This window comes from Thamnophis elegans, unplaced genomic scaffold (assembly GCF_009769535.1).
Source record: "Thamnophis elegans isolate rThaEle1 unplaced genomic scaffold, rThaEle1.pri scaffold_140_arrow_ctg1, whole genome shotgun sequence".
Lineage (NCBI taxonomy): Eukaryota > Metazoa > Chordata > Lepidosauria > Squamata > Colubridae > Thamnophis > Thamnophis elegans.
The window spans coordinates 76,355-84,351 of NW_022473610.1; the positions used below are offsets into that span (position 1 = coordinate 76,355).

General features: G+C 44.6%; 1 protein-coding gene across 1 annotated transcript in view; it reads right to left on the minus strand.

Moving 5' to 3' along the window:
* Positions 1 to 6,030, minus strand: part of LOC116523285 (protein-glutamine gamma-glutamyltransferase K-like) — a 45,950-nt gene extending 39,920 nt beyond the window's left edge. The window contains exon 1 of the mRNA XM_032238385.1: positions 5,955 to 6,030. The gene's annotated coding sequence lies outside the window, so the exon portion shown is untranslated. The remainder of the gene's footprint in view (positions 1 to 5,954) is intronic.
* Between the last annotated feature and the right edge of the window lie 1,967 nt (positions 6,031 to 7,997).

The window sequence follows — 7,997 nt, forward strand, 5'->3', positions numbered from 1 at the left end:
AACTTCAACTCCCAGAATCCCCAAGGCAACATGGGGAACAATGGCCCCTTTATGACTTGTGGACTTCAACTCCCAGAATTCCTGAGTGAATATGGGGAACGATGCTCCCTTCATGACTTGTGGACTTCAACTCCCAGAATCCCCAAGGCAACATGGAGAACGATGGCCCCTTTATGACTTGTGGACTTCAACTCCCAGAATTCCTGAGCGAGCATGGGGAACAATGGCCCCTTTATGACTTGTGGACTTCAACTCCCAGAATTCCTGAGTGAATATGGGGAACGATGCTCCCTTCATGACTTGTGGACTTCAACTCCCAGAATCCCCAAGGCAACATGGAGAACGATGGCCCTTTATGACTTGTGGACTTCAACTCCCAGAATTCCTGAGCGAGCATGGGGAACAATGGCCCCTTTATGACTTGTGGACTTCAACTCCCAGAATTCCTGAGCGAGCATGGGGAAGGATACCCCCTTCATGACTTGTGGACTTCAACTCCCAGAATCCCCAGGGCAACATGGGGAACGATGGCCCCTTTATGACTTGTGGACTTCAACTCCCAGAATTCCTGAGCGAGCATGGGGAAACGATGCTCCCTTCATGACTGAATTGCCTCAGGGATTCTGGGAGTTGAAGTCCACAAGTCATAAAAAGGCCATCGTTCCCCATTCCTGCCCTAAGATAAAAGCTCAGATTTACGACAACTTGACAGATTCAAGGGTGATCCTGAGCTGAGTGGCCGCAGTGAAAAATCAACTTTAAAAACTCTTCAGACCTACACAAAACACACACGCACACACACTATAAAGGTTGTCACCCTTAAAATCGACACCTCCTCCCCTCCAAATATCTGTAGAGGGATGAATTAAGATTTAAGTCCAGGACTAACCTGTGTTTAGGCATTCTTAGCCCTGACTAAAAAAAAATGTGTCCATTTTACAGGCAGTCCTCGTTTAGCGACCGCCACTAAACAAAACAGTCCCTAAGTGAAGCCGTGCTTATGCTCTTCCATCAGCTTTCCTCTGCATTACAGACCTACAAAAGTCATAGATGAGAGGACTGCCATGTTCCTTCTTCATCCCCCCCCTCATGACCGTAAACGGACACTAAATGAGGACTGCCGCTAGGAGGATCCGACCCGGGTTGCCGGCAGGATCACAGAAGGCCAAATGCCACCAAACCATCTACTGCGCAAATCCAATTAATTAAAAGATTCTCAACCAAGTCAAAAGCAGGACGGTCACGTCCGATTCCCAAAAATAAATATTTGGGTGCAGATAAATTTTAAGAGAAAGAGAGAAAGGAAATTATCCTGTTTCTGCGCAAGAATTTTGCATGTTCTTTGACTCCCCCCCCCCCAAGTTCTAAATGGTTTCAAACCAGAGTCACACCGGAAAAATCTCTTTATCGGAGCACGGAAGATCCGTTTTGTGGGCTGGAATTCTCTGAAACCATCTTCGATTCTGGTTTGTACAAGAAGATCCCGCCACGGAATCCCTAAAAATGTCTAGAAACTTCACAGAAGGAGGAAGGCCTAGAGATCATCTAACCCAACCCTCCAGATTTATTTAATCAACGAACCAGAATTAATCAGTGGAACTGCTTGCCACTAGAAATTGTGAGTGCTCCATCACTGGAGGTTTGGAGACTGGACAGGCATTTGTCTGGAATGGTGTAGGGTCACCTGTTTGAGCAGGGGGTTGGACTAGATGACCTCCAAGGTCCCTTCCAGCTCTATTCTGATTGATTGAATTAAAACATGCCCAATAGGCAGATGGGTCTTGCTACACACGGCTCATAGTTCCGCCCTACTTTAAACCGGAATTAATTTTCCAAGAATTTAACTTGAATTGTGTCCTGCACCTCCGAAAATAAAAACGATAAGAAAGGACAATATCTGTTTGTTTTAGCTTCTGAATTCCCCAAACGGGGAATTTCTCTCACTTCTGCTTTGCACAAGGCTGGCAATGAAATTTAGGCCAAAAGCTTCGCAGCTTCGTTCACACACATGGAGAATCTGAAACCACTTTCCAGATAAACCATGGTTATTTGTTATCAGAAACCTTTTCTGCAAAAGGGAATCTCTCTCTGCTCTCTGTCTCTCTTTCACTCTCTCTGTCTCTCTTTCTTTCACACCACACACAACACACACACACACTCTGTCTGTCTCTCTTTCACTCTTTCTTTCACTCTCTCTGTCTCTCTCTCTGTGTCTCTTTCACTCTCTCTCTCTCTCTGTCTCTCTCTCTCTTTCTGTCTCTCTCTCTGTGTATCTGTCTCTCTGTGTCCCCTGGTCTCTTTGTCTCTCTCTGCTCTCTCTGTCTCTGTCTCTCTTTGTCTCTCTCTCTCTCTCTGTCTCTCTTTGTCTCTCTCTCTGTCTCTGTCCCTCTCATTCACTCTGTCTCTCTCACTCTCTGTCTCTTTTTCTTTCTCTCTCTCTCTGTGTCTCTCTTTCACTCTCTCTCTTTCTTTCACTCTCTCTCTCTCTCTGTCTGTCTGTCTCTCTCTCTCTCTCTCTGTCTCTGTCTCTCTTTCACTCTTTCTGTCTCTCTCTCATTCTGCTCTCTCTCCCTCTGTCTCTCTTTCTCTGTCTCGCTTTCTCTCTGTGTCTTCTTTTCACTCTCTCTCTGTCTGTCTGTGTCTCCCTTCCTTCCCTCCCCTATCTATCTGTCTGTCCTATCTGTCTGTCTGTCACCCTAAATCAGTGTTTCTCAAAAGGGTGGACTTCAACTCTCGAATTCCCAACTTTTAAGATGGGTAGGACTACAACTCCCATGTCTCTCTGGGGAATTATGGGAGGTGTAGTCCACCCATCTTAAAAGTTGGGAGTTCTGGGTGTTTCTCTGAGAGAGAAACAGAAAGAGAGGGAGGCAGGGAGAGAATGGAGATAGAAAAAGGGAGAAAGAGGAGTAAGAAAATGCTAGAGGGGAGAGAGAGAGAAGCAAAGGAGAGATTGGGGAGAGAGAAAGAAAGAAGAGAGAGAGTGAGAAAAGAAGAAAGAAAAAGAACAAGAGAGAGAGAGAGAGAGAGAGGAAAAAGAGAGAAACAAATGAGAGAATGGGAAGAAAGATAAGAAAGAAAAAGAGAAATAGAAATGAGAGGGAGGGAGGGAGGGAGAGAATGAGAGATAGAAAAAGGGAGAAAAGAGAGAAATAAGAAAAGGATGGAGAAAGGGATGAGAGAGAGGAAACCCACCCAGGTTCAAAAGTTTCCAAGCTTGGGAAACACACGCTTGTGTAGACCCACAAACACACACACACCTCCCTCCTGCAACGTTCACACAATTTGTGGTGGCCAAGCCCCAAGCCACCTTCGGCTTGTCAATCTAGGTTTATCAAAGGCGCTCCGGAAACCGCCCCCCCCCACAAAAAAAGCCCGCAGACGCCCCCCCCCGCCCCTTTCCAACCACTGGTGTCTGTGTGTTTTTGACCCACACACACTTTGGTGTATCTCCACAACAGGCGCTTCACCCACAAACTCGTTTAACCGGGTCCTTACTTAAACTTTCTAAAGTTTTTAAGTTAAGTATCAACTCGTGGGAAGCTTAACACGTTTGGTCTTGCGGGAACACGGGAGAGAGCTCACGGATTTGTCCCCGAGAGGTTCGGGGTTCGGATCTAGCGCGGTCTGCGCCCCGCCCGTGTTTTCACAAGCCCCTGCTCCACTGGGGGGGGGGGGGAGCTGTGCCTTTCGACGCGCCCACCGTCTGCGGGCACGTCTTTAGGATCTCCCCGAGCCCCGTCCCGACGCCCAGAGGGAGGCAGGGTCCCAAGATTCGGGACTCCCCTTTCCCCAGCTCCAGGGTTCAAGCCCTCCGCACTACAACTCCCATCTCCCCAGGATGGGCGCTGGTGTCCTTGCCACTCGCGGCTGGATTCCCACGCGCGATTCTTACAGAAAGCGCGTTGGTTCCTAACTTTCTGGTCCTGACCACTGCGGGCTCACAGGTGGGACCCTCTTTGGGGTTCTGCCCATCCCACCCCCGCACCCCACATCACCCCTTCTCTCTGCTGCCTTCGTCCCATTCCCTCGGGAACCCCGGGCTGTGAGTTTTCTCAGGAATATCTCCCCCCCCCAAACTTCTTCGGTTCTCCTCGATTTTTTTTAAACTCCTCAACACCTGCGCCGTATCCATCGCCTGCTCTGTGCGCACAGCTGGAAACACTTTGGAGCTCCCATCTGCTAAAGGTTTCCTCCCTAGTCCTTCCTTCCTTCCTTCCTTCCTTCCTTCCTTCCTTCCACCTATCTACCTATTTTCTTCTTTCCTTCATCTCTCCTTTTCCCCTTCCTCCTTTCCTCCCTCTTTTACACCTATCTATCCACTTCTTTCCTTCTTTCCTTCTCTTTCTCCCCTCCCTCCCTCTTTTCCACCTATCTACCTACTTTCTTTCCTTCCTCTCTCCTTTCCTTCCTTCCTCCGTCTCTCCCTTCCTCCCTTCTTTTCCACCTACCTACATACTTTCTTTCCTTTCCTTCCCCTCCCTTACCTCCTTCCTCCCTCTCTTTTCCACCTACCCACCTTCCTTCCTCCCTCCCTTTTTCCACCTCCTACCTATTCTCTTTCCTTCCTTCCTTCCCTCCCTTTTTCCACCTACCTACCTCTCCTTCCTTCCTTCCTACCTACTTTCTTTCCTTTCCTTCTTTCCTTCCTCTCTTCTTTCCTCCTCCCTCCCTTTATCACTTACCTACCTACCTACCTACCTTCCTTCCCTCTCTCCCCTTTCCCACCCCCTACCTATTTTCCTTCCTTCCCTCTTTTTCCACCTACATACCGCACCTTCCTTCCTTCTTTCCTAACACTTTCTTTCCTTTCCTTCTTTCCTTCCTCTCTTTCCTCCTCCCTCCCTCCTTTACCATTTACCTACGTACTTTCCTTCTCTCCCCTTTTCCACCTTCCTTCCTTCCTTCCCTCCCTCTTTTTCCACCTACCTACCTACCTACCTACCTTCCTTCCTTCCCTCTTTTTCCACCTACCTACCTCTCCTTCCTTCCTTCCTTCCTTCCTTCCTTCCCTCCCTCTTTTTCCACCTACCTACCTACCTCTCCTTCCTTCCTTCCTTCCCTCCCTCCCTCTTTTTCCACCTACCTACCTACCTACCTACCTACCTTCCTTCCTTCCTTCCCTCTTTTTCCACCTACCTACCTCTCCTTCCTTCCTTCCTTCCTTCCTTCCTTCCTTCCTTCCTTCCCTCCCTCCCTCTTTTTCCACCTACCTACCTACCTCTCCTTCCTTCCTTCCTTCCTTCCTTCCCTCCCTCCCTCTTTTTCCACCTACCTACCTCTCCTTCCTTCCTTCCTTCCTTCCCTCCCTCCCTTTTTCCCACCTACTACCTACCTACCTACCTACCTTCCTTCCTTCCTTCCCTCTTTTTCCACCTACCTACCTCTCCTTCCTTCCTTCCTTCCTTCCTTCCTTCCTTCCTTCCTTCCTTCCTTCCTTCCTTCCTTCCTTCCTTCCCTCCCTCTTTTTCCACCTACCTACCTACCTCTCCTTCCTTCCTTCCTTCCTTCCTTCCCTCCCTCCCTCTTTTTCCACCTACCTACCTCTCCTTCCTTCCTTCCTTCCTTCCTTCCTTCCTTCCCTCCCTCCCTCTTTTTCCACCTACCTACCTACCTCTTCTTCTCGTCTCCGATCTCTCAGCAACCTGTTTCTCCCCCTCCCCTCCACGCCCCCTTCAGTCTCCCACCTCACCTTCCCCAAAGTTGCATACCGGCAAGGAGAGAGGGAGGAGGAGAGAGAGAGAGAGAGGAGAGAGAGAGAGAGAGAGAGATAGAAGAAGAGAGAGAGAGAAGAGAGAAGAGAGAGGGAGAGAGAGAGAGAGAGAAGAGAGAGGGAGGGAGAGAGAGAGAGAGAAAAGAGAGGGAGGGAGAGAGAGAGACCCTCTTCAGATGCTCAGGTAGGTCCCTGGGCACCTTCCACCCCCACCTGCCCCAGCGCCGGCCCGCACACTCACCTGGAACTCGGCGGCTCAGCTCCGATGCGGCTCGCTTCGCCCCCCGAAGCGCTCTGGAGCAGAAGAGGGATAGCAACGCCTGTCAAACTCTGGGGTGGAGCCGGCTGGAAGTCGCAATATGAGAAGCATCCGGGGAGGGAGAGGAGGGAGGGCCTGAGGCTGCTTGTCCTCCCCCCCCCGCGTGGAACCCCCAGGGGTGGAGGCAAGGACTGGAGTGGGGTAGGGGAGCACCTGGGAAGTTGAGTCAGAGGGTCAGCTGGAGGCTAGGATAAACTCCCTGGCCCACAGACAGGAAAAGGGGGGGGGAAGGCGAGTCGGAGAGGGGAGTAGGGGATGGGGCATGCTCTCCTGTCCCCCCACCAGCCCATATTTCTACAGTGGGGAGGGTCTGAATTGCAGGGATAAATAATCACCCATTCCCTATATTCCGTGATTGGGACGGTTTTTTTCCCCCCCAACGAAAGAGAAACTTTTTTTGAACTTTTTAAAATTTTTAAAACTTTTTTTCAAACTCCCCCCCCCCCCCAAAAAAAAACTTTTCAAGCTTTCCCCCCCCAACCTTTCAAGCTTCTTTTCAAACTTTGAAGCTTTCACAACTTTCTAAAAGCGTTTTTAAACCCTTTCAAAACTTTTTAAGAACAAAGTTCGGAAGCTTTGAACTTTGAAAATTTTGCAACGTTTTTATAAAAGGGTTTTCAAACTTTCCAAGCTCCAAACTTTCAAAACTTTCTGAAGTCTTTAAAGCGTTTTTTTAAAAAAAAAAACGTTCAAAAGGTTTTTAAAATGTATTAAAAGATTTTTAAAAGTTTTGAAGCTTTTAAAACTTTTTAAAAAGTTTTGAAGCTTTTAAAACTTTTTTTAAAGTTTTCAGACTTTTCCCTCCTGAATTAAACCGTTGTTCCATGGCTCCCCATAAAGGCCAGTAAGATAGGATCCTTCTCTAACAGACTGTTGAAGGTTGAAGATGAGGTAGAGGGCCTTGGAATGTGGAAGTTCACCCATTCAGGCAGAGGGGCTGATAATGGCCAGACATCCTCCAGCTGGAAAACCCCCTTTGAAGGCCAGGAGCAAAATCCCCACTTTCACTTTTGTTATAAACTGCTCCAAGGGATTGTTGGTGGTCACTCAACAATGGAAGGAAAAAGAAATAAAAAGTTACCTTAAATGGGACTTTCTATTCTTACCTTATGCTGGGAAAGAATTGTGAGTAGCAGAGGAATGCAGAGGACACAAATAAGATTATATACATATATATATAATGGAAGCAGTAGACTTCCTCCCATATTTGGGCATACCAGGGGTTGTGACACTAAATACACACACACACACACACGCACACACATGTCTGTGTGTGTGTTGTTTATTATTATATTATTAAAAATTTTATTTTATATTTTATTATATTTTATTTTATTACATATCATGTCATCTTATATTATAGTATTATATATTTTTTAATTAATTAAATTATTTTTTATTTTTTATTTCAATTTTTATTTTTTATTTTCTTTTCTTTTATTATTTTATTTTATTTATATTGTTTATTATTAATTTTATTATGTTATTAGTTTTATTTATTTATTATATTATATTATTTAATTATTTATATTCTATTATATATATCTATTTATTATATATATTCTTTATTTATATTTATTATATTATATTCTATTCTATTAATTATATTAGATTATATATATTATTATTTTATATTATTATTATATTTATTAGTATTCTTATATTATTTATATTATATTATTTATATTATTATATTATATTATATTATATATTATATTTATTTATTTTATTATATTATATTATTATATTATATTATAGTTATATTATATTATATATATTATATTTATATTATCTTATATTATCTTATATTATATTATATTATATTATATTATATTATATTATATTATATTTATAATATATTATATTATATATATTTATATTATATTCTTTAGTATATTATATTATTTATTAGATATATATATTATATTATATTATCTTATAATTAATATTATATTTATATTATAT